Below are 22,622 nucleotides of genomic sequence, written 5' to 3'. Positions count from 1 at the left end.
AGAAATGTTGTCTCAGAAGTGAGACAGATTGAAACAATGTATAACTAGAATAAGAAATAGAAAGGAAGTTAAGTCAGAAGAGGAAAAAGGCCAAAGTGTTACTGAAGAGGCACAAATGTCATAAATTTAAAATAGATGTTTAGCACCAGCTATAACTTTGCCACTCTGCTGTGACATTTAAAAATTACCAACTCTATAATATGGTTGAAAGCAGTGTTTACCAACCTTAAATGGGTTTAGACGTTCATCACTCACATGTGAAAGAAGTTTAGGTCAAGCATAAGAAAAAACTTACTAAAGAACATAGAGTTTCTAGTTAATAGATGTAATTTGTGATATTTTCATTAACCTAAGCTATTATAAAATAGTGCATTACATTACAGAAAAAAGCAAAATTTCAGAGAAATGATTACCAATTTATCATTCCTGGTTAATAGGAAGAAATCTACTTTCTGAAGAGAAGAAAACCTTTCATTTTGATTGCCTTGGCCAATGTAAAAATGAAGAAATGAATGTGACATTTTAAATCTCATAGACAGGTTTAGTGTAAACTGTTAAAAAGTGGAAGAGGTATACAGATCTTAGCTGATTTTCCCCTGGAACCTGTTTTCTTGAAGGTTTAGGTATCTCACAAATCTCCTGCATTTGTGTAATGGTTTTACCCTTTTTCAAAGGGCTTTTACATTTCTGATTCTTGCTGATCCCCATAACGACTCTGCACAGTGTTTGAGGATTAAGTGTGAGCTACAGAGAGGTTGTGTGGTTTATTTGAGGTGTCACAGTCTGTGACAGCCCCACTACAAGTGATACTTATTCTACAGTCATTAATGCCTCCCTAAAATTATACAAAGGGAATCCACACATCCATTCCAAGAACTGTAGAGCCATCCATTGTCTTGTGTTCCTGTGAGATTTCCTGCCGGGAAGGGAACACAAAGGCTGCCATCTTGGTGGTATGGGTTCATTCTGACCAGTTGGTACCCAGGCCATGATAAACATTTTAATATCATCTGTGATTACTTGTGTAAAGGAAAAGACCCTGGATGGGTTGAGTTCTCGTTGAGTTGAGTTCTCGTTGAGTTCTCGTCCTGGTTTTTATTATTGAGAATACTGCAGCCATCGTGGCTAACACTTACTGAATGTTTACTTCAAATAACGCCAAGTGTGCCACATGGAGAATAAATTCTCACAGCCACCCTCTGTAGTAGATAAGCTCAGCTTGTACTTTACTGATAAGAAAACCTAGATCTAGAGAAATGAAACAAGTTGCCCAAGGATATGAAGCTTCCTGAGAAGCCAGGACTTGAACTTGGCAGTCAAATGCCAGAACTTGTGTTTCTGACCATTATGAGAACCTGCCATTCACTGGTTGGCCGATTTAGGGCAATCTCTTAGTTTCTCTGAGTTCAGTTTCCTTGATTACTTAGTAAAAAGGTTTCACTAAGTCCCTTCAAATTCCATATACATTATGGAAAGTAGAGAAGAAATACTGCTGAAGTGTGATTTCTCCTTTGTTAATCAGTGTGTAAAAGTTGCTCTGAACCCAACAGATAAAACTGAAGGGCTTCACACCCCCACCTGTTTCCTCCATTGTAAACTTCGTGTATCATATTTTTTTATTTTATACTTTAGGTATGTTCCCAGTATGTTACAGACAGAATTTTATTTTATTTCATTTTATTTTTATTACTTTTTAAAATCTGCATGTTATTTTATTTCCATTAGAAAAATATTATCTATATAAAATCTGGTCCAGTTTCTTCTTTTACCTCTACCATTCAAACTTAAATGCTTTAACTTTACTCAAGTAAAAGCAGAGTCATGTATCTGACATGAGAACTAAATAGTTCACATCATTAAATTAATAGAGTTTAATTGAATTAGGTGTGTTCTTTCTTATTTCTCAGGAATAGTAACTCATCTTTCCTATATGCTATTTCCCTTTACTTTTATTTTTCTGAGTAACTATGTAATGTGTGTCTCTTTTCCCACATCCAGTAATATGAGTTTTACAGAAGTGTAATTTATAACATCACTAACTAGATTCATCATTAATCTTCAACTCATGTTCAATTCCCCTTATTATATGGTATTTCCATAATAACATCAGATATTTCAGTCAACCTTACACTTTCCAACAAATACTGTAAAGATTAAGACGTTAATTTAAAAACATTATTAAAATTCCAGACTGAATAACACTGGGCCCACTTAGAGCGATGCTGTCACAAGAGGTCCTCGGACAGCTACTGCTTCAATCTCAACACGGCCTCCTTTGGTAAAAGCAGCTACCTGGTAAGCAGCTCTTGCAGGAAAACTACTCTGGAATATTGCCTGTAGATGTCATTGACAGTATTGAAGTCGTTTATGTCAGCCAGCAAAACAGTCGTTTTTACCGCATTCGTGAGGTCACCGCCTGCTGCTTTCAGAATTTCACCCATGTTTGTAAGAGCTTGTTTAGCCTCTTCTGCCACCCCTCCTGACACAAGCTGTCCACTTGCAGGATCCATGCCTAGCTGTCCTGAAATGTAAATGGTCCTGTCGACTATCACAGCCTGACTGTAGGGACCAGTGGCCGCTGGGGCTTTCGCGGTGCTGATCACCTTTCTGATCAAAGACAACATGGCTAATCCTTTTCCCTTGCCGCCCCCACCCGTACGTACTCGTGTCTCACGGGTCTCTACAGACAGAATTTTAAAATGAAAATGCTATGTTAATTTTACTGGATGATTAATCTTTTTAAAAATTCTATTGTGAATATTTTTGTGTTTGTTGTTCTTAAATTTTATTATTTTTAAACCACTTTATTGAGGTATGAGTCACATATAAAAAGCTATACATACTTAACGTGCACAACTTGATGAGTTTGGAGATAAGTATACACTCATGAAACCATCATCATAATCAATGTCATAAACCTATCCATCACCTCTGGAAGTTTTCTCCTGCCCTCTTATTTATCATTATTTTTAGTACTGTTATTAGTGATATGAACACTTAACATAAGAGCTATCCTCCTAGCAAGTCTTTAAGCATACAATACAGTATTGTTAACTATATTGTGAATCATTTGTAAAATAAAGAATCATCCCTTTAAAATTGCTTTTGTAAAACTCAGATTTTCATTGTGAAGTGCTTAATTAGAAGTGCTCCTATAATTCAACAGGTCTTTACACAGCCTTGTACTTTAGTTCCACTATCCTAAACACAGCTCCAAAGAGGTAGTTCAATCTGATTAACATCAGTAATTCCTTCTTTCTTCCTAAACAGATTCTTCATTGTCCTCATTCTATGGAGGGGAGGCTTCTGGTCTCCCTGATGGTTTTCATTAACACATCAGCCATTATTTTACTTCAGTGACATATTTTGTGGTGATAGCCCATCAATAGATTAAGGAAACATTGAAATCTAACACAGTCTGGTAAATAATCAGGACAAGATTAATGGTTATATTTAATGAAAGCCACCTGTTTGTTACAGCAGCTCACTTGCTTTCTTCATTTCATTTCAGATTCCAATAAATTGTAAATGCCTTGAAGCACACTCGACCCAGGCGGAGTAAACATAGGTCTCTGGGAGTCATCGCCACCTCTTTGGAAACACACCCAATAACCACATGGTCTACAGTTGGAAGAGGGAAAGCATAGTCAACTGACAGGCTGTTTGTTGACTTGACCAACAGGCCTGTCCTTTTGTGTCCCCCTGGCTTTCATGAACGGACACGTGTTTTCTTGGTGTGCAGCCATCATCACAGAATGATAGAGCTCAGACAGCTAAATTCCTGGTCTTACAGGTCATATTTTACCCTCCTCCCCAAAGCATGGTAAGTCAACCACCATAAAAATTACCTAATTTAAAAAAAAAAAATTACCTAATTGTCTAAAGTGAAATAGACAGTTCCAGCTTTGGTGACTTTTTAACTGAATGACTGGAGTAAAATACAAGTTGAAGGGAGCAAAAAAACTTGCAGTCTATCTTTTGAGGACACTCATCAGTGAGTGTGTACGCTCAAAAAGTCTAGAAGGACACAGTAAAAAACATGAACAATGACTATCTCTGGAAGTAAGATTAAGTGATTTCCTTTTTAAAATTGTTTACTATTTGTTTTTTCAAAATGTTCTTTACAACTTTTTATTACCATCTCAATAATAAAAGAAAAATAACTTTTTGTTTTATCATTAACTGAAATTATGTCATTCCCTAATATTTTGGTGGCAAATTTACAGTTAGGACAGTGAATAAGAGATTAAAACTCATATCATTTTTATTCCCACTTTGAAACCAGGGCATACAAGATTTCTCTGAGGAATCCATTTTCTATACAGTTATGCTAGTGATAAAATCTCATTCAGCTAAACTCTCCATCGTGGAGTGGCAAGAACACAAGAAATTCTAGTTTTAAAATAGACCCTTCTGGGATTTCCCTGGTGGTGCAGAGGTTAAGAATCCGCCTGCCAATGCCGGGGACACGGGTTCGAGCCCTGGGCCGGGAAGATCCCACATGCCGCGGAGCAACTAAGCCCCTGTGTGCCACAACTACTGAGCCTGCGCTCTAGAGCCCATGAGCCACAACTACTGAAGGCCGTGCGCCTGCAGCCCGTGCTCCGCAACAAGAGAAGCCACCGCAATGAGAAGCCCGCGCACGGCAACAAAGAGTAGACCCCGCTCGCCGCAACTAGAGAAAGCCCGCACACAGCAACGAAGACCCAACGCAGCCATAAATAAATAAATAAATAAATTTATTTTAAAAAAATAGACCCTTCTTACACAGAAAACTATTTATCTGGAAGTCATCACTTATCAAGGAACCTTAGCTAATCAGAGTATAGCCAAGTACCCTGACAATCCAAAAAGGCCTCTGAACAGTCCAAAAAAAGAGACGATAAAACATCTTGCTCAGGGCTTCCCCTGGTGGCGCAGTGGTTGAGAGTCCGCCTGCTGATGCCGGAGACGTGGGTTCGTGCCCCGTAAAAAAAAAAAAAAAAAGAGAACCACCCTGGCCAAGACAAGGGGTCTTAGCCCAGGCTAGAACTCCTTCACGAGTCCAGGCAACCAATTTGGTAACAGTCGGAGGGGGCAGACTCACAATATATTCAAGTCCCATACTCCCAGGTGGGCGACCTACACACTGGAGAATAATAACGTTGCAGAGGTTCTCCCAAAGGAGTGAGAGTTCTCAATCACATGCCGGGCTTCCAAGCCTGGGGGTCCTGCACCAGGAGCAATGAGACCCCAGAGCATCTGGCCTTGAAGGCCAGAGGGGCTTCCTTTTGGGCCGACTCAGAGGGCTGTGGGAAATAGAGGCTCCACTCTTAAAGGGCGCATATAAAATCTCACACGTTCTGGGACCCAGGAGAGAAGCAGTAATTTGACAGGAGCCTGGGTCAGACCTACCTGCTGGTCTTGGAGTCTCCCGGCGAAGCAGAAGGCAACAGCAGCTGACGCTGGGGACACAGACACTGGCGGCGGCCTTCTCGGACCCCAGTGCTGGCAAGCCTGCCGTTGTGGAATCCTCCCCTCTAGCTTATTAGCTCAGGCCCAACAGCCTGCTGGTGCCAGTGCCTGGACGCCTCAGGCCAAGCAGCACCTCAGGATAGGACACGGGCCCACTCCTCAGCCGTCAGGCTGCTTTAAGACGCCCAGAGCACAGAGCCCTGCCCACCAGAGGGCCCAGGACCAGCTCCGCCCGCCAGCGTTCAGGACCAGTCCCAGAATCCCCTGCGCTCGGCCCCTCCCTACGGAGCCTGCTCTAGCCTCCCACCGACCTCCCCCGCCCGAGGGGAGACAACAGAGGTGGTAAATCCACAGCCTGCGGACCCAGCCTGCACACCAGCAGGGTCAGACCGTGACTCACCACCAGCAGGCCACACACAAGCTTCGGGACAGCCTGGACTTCGTACGCGACTGGGTCAGGAACCGGCTGCTCCCCGCAGCCACCCCGAAATCCGACACCAGCTCCAGGAGCCCTGGGCCCTGCAGCCAGACTCCACGACCCGGCTCTGCCCTCCAGTAAGCCGGCACTAACCCCAGGACCTGGCTCCACCCAAAAGCCCAGACCCGCTGGTGAGGCCGCACTAGCCCTGAGGCCTCCTGGGGTCCGCCGTCAGCCGCTTCATGCCCTGGGCCTGCCGAGCAGCGGCCGGCAGCCTCCTCTCAAGGCCGGGCCCGGGGCCAACCAAGCCTACCAGACCGCCCTCATGGTCAGCCCGCCGCAAAGAAGGACCCGTGCAGCCCTCTTAGGGGGACCCCTAGAGCATATGAGTCAGGTGACAAGAGGGGAGTGCGCTGTGGGGAAACATGGGACGTCTGCTACCAAAGGCCACTTCTCCAAGGTCGGGAAATGTACCTAACCTACCACATACATAAAAATACAGAGTTGGCGGTTCCCTGGCAGTCCAGTGGTTGGGACACCATGCTTTCACTGCTGAGGGCCCTGGTTGGATCCCTGGTCGGGGAACTAAGATCCTGCAAGCTCCGCAGTGCGGCCGAAAAAAAAAAAAAAAAAAGTGAAAAAAATATATATAAACAGCAATTTAGGCAAAATGAGGCAACAGAGGAACACCTTGCAGATGAAGGAACAAGATAAAACCCAGCAAGAAGAACTAAGTGAAGTGGAGATAGGCAATCTACCTGAGAAAGAGTTCAGGTAGTGATCATAAAGGTGATCAAAGAACTCCGGAGAAGAATGGATGCAAAGAGTGAGAGGCTAAAAGTTTTTAACAAAGAGTTAGAAAATATAAAGGACAACTAAACAGAGATGAGGAATACAATAACTGCAATGAAAAATGCACCAGATGGGGCTTCCCTGGTGGCGCAGTGGTTGAGAGTCCACCTGCCTATGTATACAGGGGACACGGCTTCGTGACCTGGTGAAAAAAAAAAAAAAAAAAAAGCACCAGAGCCTGGGAACCCAGAAACACCCTGATAGGAGCAGCGGAAACAAAGTTTCAGAATGCCTTTGTTACGTTCATATTTAACTGTATTAAAATTATTATATTCTACACAAATGCGTTCAAAGGACATGGTTCCCAGAATTGTGCCGCCTGGATATGTCCACTCACAGTCCACAAAATATGAGGTGTCAAGACAGGACTTCCTCACCTACCAGCTGTGTGACCTTGGGTAAGTTACTTAACCCCTTGAGCCTCAGATTCTTTTTCTATTGAATGAGGATGGTAATGTTATAGTGGGCCTCTGTTATTTTGGTCTGAGCAGCATCCATACCTTTGGGGATTCACGTCTTCCCCAAGTCGTGTGTCAGCTCATAGTAATCACTCAGTAAATGATCATGTTTATTGATTATTATTACACTAGTAGCGGTACAGAAGGTACCTATGTCTCTGCAAAAGAAAGAAAATCTGTATCATGCTAAATATAGTCACTGACACATATTCTCATCAATGCTCTCTCTATTCTGCACCATGTGGATCCTGACCTGGAGGGTCTGTGAGGGGGAAACGCCCCTTACATTGTCACATGGTATGTCCAGAGGCCCTGCAGCAAACCAATTCCATTTTTTCTTTCTGAGCATGGAGGTGTTCTTTTTGTCCTTTGTTTTCATCAGGCATTTCAGTAACCATCTTGGAGTTCTCTCTAACTAGTAGCCCCTGTTGTGAGAGCGATTGTATCACGCTTAATGGTATGATGTCTGACCTGGGAGACTATGGGGATAATGTGGGTGGTGGTCACAGTTTAGCCAAAGTCTATATAAATTTCAATTACTACCTGCAGCTATCCCCTGCACATACCCCTGTCCTGAGCCAGACGCCACTGCTTTCCTTTGCCATAAACTGCATGGACACAACCTATAATCTTCCTCCATCTTCCTCATTCCTTGTTTTTATTTTCATTCTTCTTTCTACAACTGCAATATTCACAATTCAAATGCCACCTAGTGAAGCCTATGACAAGCACCGTGGGTGAGGACATCGTTTATATCAACAAGATTGGTTCTTACTCTTCTTGCTCATGCAAAAGTCAGAGTTGAAAACACAGGCACGAAGTACATACCTGAGTCATTTTTAAGCCCTCTACACCTAGGATTCAGCATTTTTAAAAATCACTAATGTTTCTTTCCCTTTTTTTTTTTTCAAAAGAGCATTTTCTGCTTTTTTATGCGAAAAGAGCTTCGTTAACTGTAGACCCACATAAGTGCAATGGACAGAACACTTCAGGATGAACAGAAAAGCTCATTTATAGGATGCTTCTACTTTCCCAAATAGATTTCATTTTCCAATTGTCTCATCCACTGCTGTCTTACTCTAAAGCAGCTAATTTCTGTAATGATTCTGTTGCCATGGACTAAAAAAAGTGTTAAAATGTAGCAGAAGCCCTATGTTTAGGGGAGCCAGCTGGTGTCAAATGTTGTAGTTGCAGCCAACCTCTCCTCTTCTCCCAGGAGTCCCCTTTGGGCAGCAAAGGGACACTGAGTTTACCTGGCAGTCACTACTGTGTGGGAAAGGACATATTTTCCACCTGGGAGAAATCAAATCACAACTGCTAGAGGTGACTCTGAACACAGTTACTCTACAAATTTCCAGAAACTACGTGCACAGCAGTTGGGCTTCTGGTGCATTTTTACTTTTTCAATGTACCATAAATTATATCTATAAAACATTGAACAGAAATCTCCTTGGTCAAAATAGCCATGGTTTTGTGCATTCCAAAAATAATTTCTTTTGGTCAGGATTTTAAAGGTAAATGATATGGTCTCCAGGCAGGACGAGAATCCTCGCTTGCCGTTTCCCGGTCATGGGGCCTTGGGCAAGTCACTTAAGATTTCTGTACCTTAGTTTCCACATATGTAAAAAGGTGACATTAACAGTGTCTAACTCACATGCTTGTTGGGATCATATAAGTGAGATAAATATAGTGCCTGATACAGAGCAGCAAGTATAAATTTTTTTTAAATCACCTTTTAAAAAACTTCTTAAGGAGAAGTAAGATCTTGCAGTTATTCTATATTATTGATAATAGCAGCAAGATAGCTAAGCCTATTTACTATGAGTCTTAGCTACTATTCTTACTGTTAGTATTATTAGTCTCATTTTATTTCTACCCATTTTCCATGTGTTCCAGAGCTCCCTTTCCCAAATAGAGTCAGCATCCATGACCTCATTTGCTGTTTTGCCTAAAAATTTTCATTCCTTTTTTTTAAATTAAGGGTACTTTAATTTATTTATTTATTTATTTTTGGCTGTGTTGGGTCTTCGTTTCTGTGCAAGTGCTTTCTCTAGTTTTGGCAAGCGGGGGCCACTCTTCATCGCGGTGCGCAGGCCTCTCACTGTCGTGGCCTCTCTTGTTGCGGAGCACAGGCTCCAGACGCGTAGGCTCAGTAGTTGTGGCTCACGGGCCTAGTTGCTCTGCGGCATGTGGGATCCTCCCAGACCAGGGCTCGAACCCGTGTCCCCTGTATTAGCAGGCAGATTCTCAACCACTGCGCCACCAGGGAAGCCCCATTCCCTCTTTTTTTACCCTTTTGTGTTTTTTTTTTATAAATTTATTTTGTTTATTTATTTTTGGCTGCATTGGGTCTTCATTGTTGCGCGTGGGCTTTCTCTAGTTGCAGCGAACGGGGGCTACTCTTCGTTGCGGTGCGCGGGCTTCTCATTGCGGTGGCTTCTCTTGTTGTGGAGCACGGGCTCTAGGCACGCGGGCTTCAGTAGTTGTGGCACACGGGCTCTAGAGCGCAGGCTCAGTAGTTGTTGTGCACGGGCTTAGTTGCTCCGCGGCATGTGGGATCTTCCCGGACCAGGGCTCAAACCCGTGTTCGCTGCATTGGCAGGCGGATTCTTAACCACTGCGCCACCAGGGAAGTCCGCTTGCAGTAATATCTTAATATTTTCAAGTAATTCTCATATAGCATGTCTTCATGCACCTGTATAAATTAGGGCATTTATGTGTATGCATAACCACAATATTATCAGCTATACAAACAAAATTAATGTCATCTAATACCCAGACCAAAATCAAATATCCTGATTTGGCTCAAAAATGGCATTTTATAGTTGGTTTGCTCAAACCAGGGTCCAAACAAGGTCTCCACCTTCTATGTAATTGTTGTATTTCTTAAGACATAACAATGTACTTGAGGCATGATACTATCTCTTAAGTCTTTGTTTGTTTGTTTGTTTTTTGCGGTATGCGGGTGGGTGGAGCACAGGCTTATGGGCCCAGCCTCTACCCCAGCATGTGAGATCTTTCCCGGACCGGGGCATGAACCCGCGAACCCTGCATCAGCAGGCGGACTCTCAACCACTGTGCCACCAGGGAAGCCCTATCTCTTAAGTCTTTTTAATCAATAATATAAGACCTTAATTCTCCTTAAAGACCTATTATGAAGTTTAAAAGCAGGTGATTCTTTTTCTCTTTTTATTACTAAGCATTGAAATGAATTCTTATTTGGATTATGCTCCTCAAGCACAAAAAGAAAAAGAAAAGGGAGGTGGGGCCAGGTTGGAGCTGAAAGCCAGAGGAAGGGCATCTTCTCACTTCTCATCCTTCTGTTATTTCTTACCCCGATACTTTGTTTTTTCCCCCGTTTTCCATTATGTTAGGAATGATCAAGCTCATTACCAAGGATAAAATGTAAAACCCTATCACCCACCTAACTAAAAAATAAAGGATTGTTTTACTGGACCGCCTTTACTTTACTTCCTGAGAAGTTAGTCAGCAACACCGTTATGTATCTTCTATGTCCTTGCTGTCACCTTGCATCATCGTGCAAGCCAAGAAAGATACAGAAAACAAAGTCCTGATGTCTGGGCAAAGATGGAAGAATTGAACCTTTGCATTTATGTCTATTCTCTCCTAAAACCATGCTAAAATGACAGTATAGGGATTTTTAATCCAATAAAAGTAGTGTTTTATTGGTAAAAAAAAAAAAAGGGCAAAATATAAACATGAGTGCTTTAAATCTACTTTAAAATGAAATTTAAGCCAGACATATCCAGAACCCCAGCACATCTCTATGGACCTTCATTTGAAAACCTCGGGCTGAGCTCTGTTTGGGGGCTTCCTTCTTGTCCCTAGCAGCAAGAACTGGTAGCCTAGGAATAACCAGATCTGGAAGCCAGTCCCAGCCCTGCCCCTCTCTGGCTGTGAGATATTAAGCTAGTCTTTTCCCCTGTCAGGGCCACGACTTCAGCTTGTGGGGGGAGGGGGGCAAGTCCCATATATGATCTCCCACATCCCTTCCAGTTTTGAGAGTGTTTGCTTCTGGTCCCAGTCTTAAAAATCTTAGGCAAAATCAAATGAAATCCTATCTCAGAACCTACTGAACCAATAGATGTAACCCAGTTCACCCAGAGAGTTTAAATCAATAAACCAACCCCCCAAAAAAGAAAGAATAGGAGAGAAAACAAAGCATGAAAACTGTGAAAGCCAGAAAGCAGATTATTAAGTGACAAATGATTTAGCACCCTGAAAAAACTAAATCCTAAACTGACAGTGAAGAAAGTCAAGAAACAACTGGATTTACGGCCGAGAAGCCGCAAAAGGCTTGGGAATTGGTGGCATCAGACACTGCTAGAAATGGAGCCGAAATGGAGGCAGGGGTGAGGCAGGGAAGGAGAATAAAAGAGAGACTTGAAAGTCTGTCTGAGAAGCAATTAGAGCTTCCTTTCCCTTGCCAGCTATAAACAATCAAGCTACTGCCTCATCCCCACAAACAGGGAAAAGGCAAGGGGCTTGGGACTGGGGGGCACCAAGGAATAATTGAAAGCAAAGGAAAATGGAGGGGTTCATTAGCATATGCATACTGGATGCTGAGACGCCACCTTTCTTTCTCCTGGGCTTGCAGAACATTGACAATCAGCACCTCCCTCAAGCAGTATTTGACAGTCTTCTCTATAGAATGTGACCAGTCCAAGAGCAAACATCTACATGGAGGTTTCCCACTGAACAGCCAGCCTAATGTGAAGTGCAGTCCACGTGTAGGTACCACACACAGATTTTTACCCATCCATGCTTAAGTGGGAGCTGACACTCAAGTATCAACAGGTATCCAAGGAAACCCTCTAATATGAAAGACATTGTACAGTTAAAGGGAACGGTCCAGAGGACCACCCTCACTTCTGACGTCAACTGTAAATTTGGAGGTCCCCAAGACCACCCTTAGGCTTTTCTTTAATTCACTAGAAGGACTCACAGAACATGCTGAAAGCTGTTTTACGCACAGTTATGGTCTACTGCAACGAAAGGATACAGATTAAAATCAGCCAAGAGAGGAAGTGCATAGGGCAGAGTCCAAACACAGAGTTTTCTAGTTGTCCTCTCCCCATGGCATCCAGGAATGATGTGTGGCAATGAGCAGACTATTGCCAACAGGGGAAGCTCACCCTGTCAGTCCAGAGTTTTGACATGACCCAAAGCACCCACTCTAAATCATGCTGTTGGCATGGCTCAAAGCCCCCAGGCAAACAAAAACAATCCTATCAGCCTGACATTCCAAGAGCTAAGAGATTACCTCCCAGAAGCCTAAGGCAAAGGCCAGAACATTTTTAGAGCAAAATTAAATTCTTTACTATACAGGCCACTCCTTGGTTTTTTTGCCAAGGCTTTTTTTTACAGCAAAACAATGAGTACCTAGCATTCCCATGATAACATGTCCCTGTACAGACCCTTTGCATTCTATTATGAAATTCTTCTGGGCACGGCCCTCCCCCATTAGAATGCTTTTATTGTTTTGTTTGGGTTTTGTTTTTTTTTAATTTTTTTGTCACACAGCATGCGGGATCCAGTTCCCCAACCAGGGATTGAACCTGTGCACCCTGCAGTGGAAGGGCAGAGTCTTAACCACTGGACAGCCAGGGTTAAACCCAGAATGTTTCTTCAACATCACCCAAGACATTTGGGGTATTTCAGGTTTCAAGATTATTTTATATCCGGCGGTCATAGAGGCAGTTTCAATTAAAGTCTGAGAGTAAGCTAGTAATCTCTCAAATGGGAATTTTATGGTCCAAAATCCCAGTGGTCACTGCTGGGTGGTGATCACTGGCTTTTACCATAAGCCTCAGTCTGTGCTTCACACAGGGCTATTGTATAGAGAATTTGTCTGAGCCAGCACTCAAGCTTCTAACAGGGCATTAATTAAAGTAATAAACTTTTTGTCCACCAGATGTTCTATATTCTTTCAAATTAACAACCTGTGTGGGCTTGGGCAATCTTGTTGGTTTCCACTGAGCATGTCAAATCAATATTGGCTGAAGGGCAGATTTACATGACTTTTGTTTTATAATACTAAATAGGAGACATGTTCCTCAGCCAGATACAATATTTATCCCCATAGTACATTCAGGTAAAGGAGACACAAACATTCCAATTTTCTGGAAACTGTTCAGTCATTCCAGCTTTCATCCAAATTTTTACCTTGATCCTATCAACCACTGCATTCCTTCATCCTCCCAATCTCAGTGTAGCCCTGTTAGGACTTTACTAACAGATTTTGGAATCAGTGCATTGGGCTCCCATGTCCAGGAATCCTAGGAAAGTCTCTTCTCCACCCTCTGACCATTCTACCCACTCACGTGCACATGACTTTGAGTCTTCAGACAGGGGTCAGGCCAAGAGACCCAGGCCCCCCTGTCAATCCTTATCTTGATTATCAACGTGGGGGTTTGGAGATCAGATTTCTGTTTGTCATCTTTGTCTTCTGGCTTTTTAAATTTCTCAGAACTAGGATATATAGAGCAGACTTGTTTAGAACCCTTCAGAGTTGGGGAACCTTCAGGGATTCTCATCAACTCACCCAAGTTCCAAGAGTGCTACAGTAAGACCTTTGTTTTGACCATATCAATTCCACTTTATTCATCCCATTTCTTTTTGTTGTTGTTGTTAATTTATTTATTTTTGGCTGTGTTGGGTCTTCATTGCTATGCATGGGCTTTCTCTAGTTGTGGCGAGTGGGGGCTACTCTTTGTTGCGGTACACGGGCTTTTCTCATTGCGGTGACTTCTCGTTGCGGAGCACGGGCTCTAGGCGCATGGGCTTCAGTACTTGTGGCACACGGACTCAGTAGTTGTGGCTTGCAGGCTCTAGAGTGCAGGCTCAGTAGTTGTGGCACATGTGCTTAGTTGCTCCATGGCATGTGTGATCTTCCTGGACCACGGCACAAACCTGCGTCCCCTGCATCAGCAGGCGGACTCTCAACCACTGCGCCACCAGGGAAGCCCACATTGAGTCATTTTTTAAAGGCAAACGATAAAGAGCAAAGAATTAACATCAGTGTTTATCTTCAGATAGTAGGAACGCAAGTGATTTTTTTGTTTGTTTTTCTATATTTTCCAAATTTCCTACGCTAAGCCCCTTACTTTTATAAATAGGAGTAAAAAAGTGTTCCTTTAAAAGACATGGTACTTGGAAGAGCTTATTCCTTTCCTCTCTTCAACTGTCATCTGGAGCAAGTGACCCACGTTCGGGCTGCCAGTGCCCCTGCCTCACAGCTCTTCTAACCACCTTTCTCACATGTCCTAACTTCTCATCCTATCAGCTGTCATCTCATCTCCTTCAACAACTGATTTCCTTCCTTTAATCCCATATATAAACAAGTTAAAGCCCTTTAAAGGGACCCTGACATAGTTCTTCTCAGTTTCACTCAATGCTTCACAAATAATAGGAATGAGGGAATTCCTTGGTGGTCCAACACTTTCACCGCGGGGGGCCACAGTCCAATCCCTGGTCAGGGAACTAAGATCCCGCAAGCCATGCAGTACAGGCAAAAACCAACAACAACAACAAAACAAATAATGGGAACAAAATAAACACTTATTGAGGGCTTCCCTGGTGGCACAGTGGTTGAGAATCTGCCTGCCAGTGCAGGGGACACAGGTTCGAGCCCTGGTCTGGGAGGATCCCACATGCCACGGAGCGACTGGGCCTGTGAGCCACAACTACTGAGCCCATGTGTCTGGAGCCTGTGCTCCACAACAAGAGAGGCTGCGATAGTGAGAGGCCCGTGCACTGCAATGAAGAGTGGCCCCCACTTGCCGCAACTAGAGAGAGCCCTTGCACAGAAACGAAGACCCAACACAGCCAAAAATAAATTAATTAATTAATTTTTTAAAAAGCAGGCTTCCCTGGTGGCGCAGTGGTTGAGAGTCCGCCTGCCGATGCAGGGGACACGGGTTCATGCCCCGGTCCGGGAAGATCCCACATGCCACGGAGCGGCTGGGCCCGTGAGCCATGGCTGCTGAGCCTGCGTGTCAGGAGCCTGTGCTTCGCAATGGGTCCAACATGCCATGGAGTGTCTGGGCCGGTGAGCCATGGCTGCTGAGCCTGCGTGTCAGGAGCCTGTGCTTCGCAATGGGAGAGGCCACAACAGTGAGAGTCCCGCGTACCGCAAAAAATAAATAAATAAAAATAAATAAAAATTTAAAAAGCAAGTTTTGTTAAATGAATAATGAACCCTGTTAAAAAAAAAAACAAAACACTTACTGAAGAAGTCATTGTTAGAGAAGAGGGAGATGTGGTAGTGGGAGGACTAGAGAGCTGCAGAAAGTCTTCACAGAGGTTGGAAGACCTGAGCTGGGCCTTGAAGAATGGCTAAAATTTGGGTGGCTCAAAGGGAGAGCAACCAGGCATGCCAGGAAGAGTGAAGAGCATGGGAGAAGAGATGGACTTGGCTACATAAGCTCAGGAGACATACATTAAGCTTTCCTGGTTGGAGTGCAAGTTGTGGGTTGGAAAGCAATAGAGTAAGTTTGGAGAGGTCGAGGCTGGATGAAGAAGCGTAAGGGTCAAGCCCAGCCTATATGCTATGGTCCTCAAACTTTGGCAGACTTTTTACACACCTTACTGGACCCGAGTCTCAGAGTTTCTGTCTCAGTAGATCTGGGGTAGGACCTGAGATGTTACAGTTCTAATGTGTTCCTAGGTCATGCTGGTTGCACATTAGAACCACCTAAAAAGCTTTTCAAAAAGCCAAAGCCAGGGCCCTACCCTTTAGAGATCCTAATGTAATCGGCTTGAAGTACCTGAGCCCTGTTGTTTTTTTTAAATAACCCAGGTGATTAAAATATGCAACCAGGGTTTTTAATCTTTCTAATTACTGGCATAAGCAATAAGGAGCTCTTCGTGGTTTCTGAAGGAGAGGATGTTAACATTTATTAGTTACACAAATAATAAATAATGTCAAAAAATGAGAAATTACAAAGAAAAAAATCTAAATTATGTAAAATCCCAGTACAAAGAGCAACTCTTGTTAATGATTTAAATAAAATTACCAGATCTTTCCCCTGCAAAATATACGTAAAGATATATATTTACAAAGATGGTATCATATTTACTAATTGCTTTCTTTATTTAACAGTACACTATGAACAACTTCCACAACAGTAAATATAAGTATAAATCATAATTTATGATGGCTGCATGGTACTCTATCAGAAGGATGTCCTGTGGTTTGTTTAACCCATCAGTAGAACATGTTTTAAGATTGTGGAAGGTGGGCCATACCATACCAGGTCAGAGACAAAGCCCAGGACTCGGGTTCTACTCTTGGCTTTCCCATTTGCTGAGTGAACTTAGACAAATCAAAATCTATGTATGGGGGGCTTCCCTGGTGGCGCAGTGGTGGTTGGGAGTCTGTCTGCCGATGCGGGGGGCGCGGGTTCGTGCCCCGGTCCGGGAGGATACCGCGTGCCGCGGAGCGGTTGGGCCCGTGGGCCGTGGCCGCTGGGCCTGCGCGTCCGAAGCCTGTGCTCCGCGACGGGAGAGGCCGCGGCAGTGGGGGGGGCCCGCGTACCGAAAAAAAAAAAAAAAAAATCTATGTATGACGTTGAAAAGTCCTCAACTAGGGTATTATTGGTAAGAAACCCAGTTTGAATAAAGAAACCCTAGGACTTGTTGATGGTTAAATGTGACAGAGAAAAAATATTTTAAATATGTAAATTGATAGTAGACAAGGAAACAACTTTTTTTTTTAAAGAAAAGCCCAAGACAGAAATTAGCATACTTTCAAAAGCAGAGAGGCCCAAGATAGCCTTCTATAAATCATAACCATTCTTTCTTGAAGCACTAGTTGGTGTCTTGCCTAATCTATGAAGCCTGCTGTGATTTTTACTCTGTGATTTCCTTTTACACTTACAGTCTAACACATGGCTTAGCCCTTAATCATAGAGTCTTTTATCCTTCCTCAGTTATGTGTCTTGGCACCTCAACTAAGCTATAAACTCCTTGAGTATAGAGATGGCCCCTCCACTACCACACCTAGTACTTTCTTTTTGGGCTATGGTGCCTAATGTAGTGCAGGATTCACAATAAGTATCTATTAGGAACATTTGTTGATCTTCAGTTTTGCAATTCAGTAATCTGATCAGCAGACCACTCTAGTTACCAATGCATATTTTCTGTCCCCATAGACAAGTCTCTAGGAATCCTTAAATTTACACAAGTATGTCAAAGATAGCCACTTCAATTTAGACAGTCTCTAAATAATCTAGCATTTGAGGTTTTCCCCACCTTCCATTGGCTCTAGAAATCTCAGCTCCCCAAAGCCCCTTTTTTTATCCTATTTTACACCAAATGACAGCTGCAGTGACTTCCAGAGTTCAAATCAGTACACATATCATACTACCATGGAAATCCGCAGTTCAGCATATTTGGTGAGCTCATTACACAATAAAACTTGATGTCAGAGATTAAAGTCTGTTTCCCAGTAGATAAAAATTGGTTTGACAATATGCAAACCAACAGTTTGTTCAATATGATGTATATGGCAAATTTTGCTTCTGAAGTCAAAACGTTTTCATTTTTATTAATCTTTGGTTATAAAAGCAACAAATTCACAATTCTGTTTTTTGCCTGAAAATAATACAGAGAGGTAGTGAGTGGTTTTTCTTTTTTATAGTTTATATTAACTAACTTAAAACTCCTAAATGTGAAATCTGTCAACTTGCCCAGAGTCTAATAATATTCTCAATATTGGCAATTTTTCCAACATAATTCTTTACAGAAAGGAAAAAGAAATCCAGTTGTAATCTTTTCTTTCTCTCTTCCTCCCTTCCTTCCTTCCTTCCTTTCTTTCTTCTTTCCCTTCTTTTCAATTAACATTTAGTGCCCACTATGTGCCCCCCCCGAACCAGGCACTACACAAACAGTAGTGAACGTAACATAGTCATAGCTCTGGTCATGGAGACAGATATAAACCAGAGATTGTAAACTGGCAGCTTTCAGATGTATCATGACCCACAAATGAATTTTGTTTGGCCCACACCATGTCTTTTTTCAACTGAATTATTTACCTACATTTTAAGGCCGGGACATTTCCCACAAAAAGTCAGAGTTCTGGGTTATATGAAAAATTGGAAAATCCAGTCTCATTGAGCCCCTTGCTCCCTCAAAGGAACAACTAGCAGATCCAAGCAGGAACTGCCCTGGTTGGATACATGGAGTTCTTCCCAGCCCTCACACAATCTCCCTCAGCACTGTTTGCAAATGCTATGTTAACAGTCACAAAATAATAAATGCACAGTTACCAATAGCAGCGAATGCTATAAAGGGAAAATACAGAGCTTTATTCTCAAGAGAATGTAAGAGGGGGACTAGTTTAGATTGAGGGTCAATCATCATCTCTTTAAGGACATCACATTCTTAACTTTCCTCAGTATTGACACTCACCTCTTATGAAGTATTTATCCAAATAATATTTACCATTTATTGAGAGTCTACTGGTGCCAGGTACCTTATTTAATTCTCACAGAAACAATTTTGCATCATCCCCATTTTGCTAATGAAACACCTATGAAATACATGAGTTTCAAGAAGGTCAAACGATTAGCCCAAATATATAGAACCAGAAGGGGAAAACCTGAAGTCAGAACCAAATCCTGATTAAGTCCAAATTATATGTTCATTCCAGTAAAAAGAGCTGTTTCAAATAAGTCCCATTTCCAATTCCAAAAGTCCATTCTTCTCTGCTCTTCCTAAAACACATGGCCAAGAATTTTCAATATGGAGCACCCTTGATTTTTCCTTACGATGAGTCTGGGTTTATTCTCCGATTATTCCTCTACTTACACGTGGAGTGGGGCAGAGTCACCATTTGAGACAGCTGGTTCTGCAGCTGAAGTCCAGAATCTCTGGCCAGATCTTGGGACCTGCTGGTGCTTTGGATGATCCTAACTTGAGCCAGGTTTATCAGGCCAGGCGCCTGCTTGCCTACCATGTTGGTGGGGATTTCCTGCCCCCACCAATCAGCTGGAACTTCCCATGTCCATACCCAGAGAGCTTAAATTTTGTTTTCCCCTTATCACTTAACAGGTTGTGTGAACATCTCACCAAATTCTGTTCTGATCTTTTAGGCTTTCCTCTCAAACCTCTGGGTCAGTTTGATGTTGCTGCATCTTTCTTTCTCTTTTTTTTTTTTTGCGGTACGTGGGCCTCTCACTGTTGTGGCCTCTCCCGTTGCGGAACACAGGCTCCGGACGCGCAGGCTCAGCGGCCATGGCTCACAGGCCCAGCCGCTCTGCGGCATGTGGGATCTTCCCGGACCAGGGCACGAACCTGTGTCCCCTGCATCAGCAGGCAGACTCAACCACTGCTCCACCAGGGAAGCCCACTGCGTCTTTCTTTCTTCTTATTATGAGAAATTTTTGACCGTTAAAATTCCTTATCATGCCACCTATTCCAAATTCTCCTCCAACTCATCCAAGATCCCAATTAAATAGTATCAGCAAGTAATTTCCCAAGGCATCACTGTGTTCCTACCACCTCTATCATTCAATTCAAGTACAATACTCAATTAAAGTAATGACATATGATATTTTGAAAGTAAAACCAATAAAAAAGGAAGATACAGTGTTTTTTGTTTTGTTTTGGGGAGTTTTGTTTTGTTTTGTTTTTATTTGTTTGTTTGTTTTTTGGTCCGAGGATACAAGGCAAAAATCTATGTATTTTAGGTTTTGAAGAAAGTAGAATCTGAGTATTTATGGCATGATCTATACCTTAGCTTCGTAACACTATATTCCTCACCTGCAAGATATTTCTGTATTTTTAGGCCTTATTTTCCATTAATAAATTTGCTTTTCTAGTCAACTCGACGACTGAGCCAATGTAAGAAATCCTTCCACTTCAACCTCGTAGGAATGCTGTATTAATGTTTTATTATGTTAAGACATAAATGAGCTTGAAATCAAGAAGTGAAACTCTTAGGAATGCAGCAAAATTTAGGATGGTAACTAAGTCAAAATGCTCACAGGGGAATCAGTTGAATATAAGCCTTAACAGCTGGAGTTTGTGACATTAACATCTATGTGAGGATGGGAGTATAGGACTCTAGGTCAAGCCAGGACTCACACAGGGCTGGCCCTTGTGAAATGGAGCCTAGAAAAACTTGGCCCACCCATTTGAGGAAGCAGCAAGGAAACTTGCTGTTACCATGAATAGAAAAACAGTCACTGGAGAGAAATCCGAAACCCAGGCCTTTGCCATGTGCAGAAATGAGGTTGGAATTCACACTCTTTGCATGATACTGGGACCTCAAGGCTGAAAAATTAACGTATAAACTGGTTTGACACTATGGAACCCACAGGTCCCCAGTCAAGGGGAAAAGCAAAACCATTCTGTAGGAATACTCCAACAACCTAACGCTCAAGAGACTTTCATAGAAAACAGAGCAACCCCTGCTGAAATAACTTCACGGTAAAAATCAGAAACCACACCAGAAAATAAACCACTGAGGAAAAGTCAGCAGACAGGACAAAGGTGATCCTTTATACCCAAGAACTGATTTTAGTAAAACTATTAGGAAGAGAGTTTAAAGTAAGTATGTTAAAAACGTCTGGGGAGATAGTGTAGGGGTAGAAAAATCTCTTCCTCTACCCATAATAGGTTCTCCAGCTGGGGCCCTGTAAATTGGAGGGACAAAAGACAGACTCACAAAAGACAGACTCACAGAGCAAACAATACAAATTTATTTACTATAAGATTTACATGACACAGGAGCCTTCATAAGGAAATGGAAATCCAAAGAAGTGGTTAAACCTGAGCCTTTTTATAACTAAGTTTGATGAAGAGTATAACCTTGTAGAAAAATTGATAGGACAAAAGGATACAAGCTAAAGGTAGAAAACTGGGGAAACAGCAAGGCTTGATCTTCAAATCCCTCTCACAGTCCCTCTGTCTTGGGAGATAAGGATGGTCCTTTCCTCTGGGAATGGGGAGGACATCTCTCACATGAGGATCTCAAAACGCGCTTCAGCGGAGATGGAGAGGTCAGAGAATACTTCCTGCATCTTCTGTTCCTCAAATTTCTTCAGCTGAAAATATTCCATATGCCAAGGTGCCATTTTTTTAAGGTAGCATGTTTTGAACACTGTCACTGGGAATCAGTACAAAATGAGGAAATGGGACTCTCTGACCTTTTTGTTCCCCTCTTTCAGCACCAACATTACAGTTGCCCGACCCCACCTTCCACCCGTAGGTTCCGCATCCACGGATTCCACCAACCACAGATCAATTTAGAGCAAAATCAGTGCAAGGTTGATGGAATCCGGGATGTGGAACCCAAGGATTTAGAGCGCCAACTGTACTAGGCCATTTTATATAAGGAACTTTCGAATTCAGAGTCTGGTATCCGAGGGAGTCCTGGAACCTATCTCCACCCCCACCCCCACCCCCCGTGGATATGCAGAGCCGGCTCTGTTGGATTCTGTATGCAGTGAGCACCAATCTTAATCTACAGTCTCAGGCAATTTTGAGTCCTCATTCCATTAGTCTGACAAGGAATGTTAACTTTTGTGGATTTCCCATCCCCTTCCCTGTCATGTCAAAATGCCAGGGAACTTTCTACCAAAGCACTAGAAAAGCAAATCATTCCTCAGATCATTTGATATAGATTTTACAACATTCCATTTGCTCAATAAATACTTGTTGATCTATTGATTTATGAAAAACACCTAGAAAGTGGTTTTATCTGTAGCCCACCACATTCTTAAAATGATCGGAATAACAAAGATATCTATACTAAAGCTTTAAAACACAAAGAAAATCAGAATCATGAGAGGGAAATAAAAAGAAAAAATGTTTCTAAGAATTGAGAACAGCCTTTTGTTCTAAGCACCCAAGTAGCCAAGGCAAGGAGGAAATGTGGGAGTCTATAGTTTATGCTATCAGAAAAGAAAAAATAACACTACTCCTTAATGGAAAGAATGTTTTACTTTACTTATCAATTAAGTTGAGTCTCCTGGGGACAAAAATATTTAAATTATGAGAGACTAGCTGCTTAATGGTGTACAGAATGAGATAAAAAAGATACTGAAGTTAAAACTGTGATAAAGTTCTTCCAGATTCATGAAAAGTAGAAAAAAAATACGGTGTGTTGTTTGTTAAAGCAGTTTTGAGAAGCACAGGAAAAATTTGTATGTGGTAGTTTAGTCATTTTATTCCCACTTACAGCTGTTACAGAAATTGGAGACTTTAAGAATAGATATATATTTAAGGATGAATAACACTGCCATTTAGTAAATTATCACTGCTATTAATGCAAGTCAATTGAAATTGTTCCTTAAAAGTCTGAGCTAACCTAAGTCATATCAGAAATAATATGGAAGCATTAACAAAATCATAAAAAAAAAAAAAAAAAAATCAAAAGGCAAATTTTGTCGGTTGGTAACATCAAATCAAGC

General features: G+C 42.3%; 1 pseudogene; it reads right to left on the bottom strand.

Annotated features, from left to right (window-relative positions):
* Positions 1-2,211: 2,211 nt before the first annotated feature.
* LOC112414012 (2-iminobutanoate/2-iminopropanoate deaminase pseudogene) lies at positions 2,212-2,624 on the bottom strand (annotated as a pseudogene).
* Between the last annotated feature and the right edge of the window lie 19,998 nt (positions 2,625-22,622).

The sequence above is a fragment of the Neophocaena asiaeorientalis genome, unplaced genomic scaffold (genome assembly GCF_003031525.2).
Source record: "Neophocaena asiaeorientalis asiaeorientalis breed wild unplaced genomic scaffold, Neophocaena_asiaeorientalis_V1.1 scaffold217, whole genome shotgun sequence".
Classification (NCBI taxonomy): Eukaryota; Metazoa; Chordata; class Mammalia; order Artiodactyla; family Phocoenidae; genus Neophocaena; species Neophocaena asiaeorientalis.
This window is presented reverse-complemented; position numbering and strand designations above follow the sequence as displayed.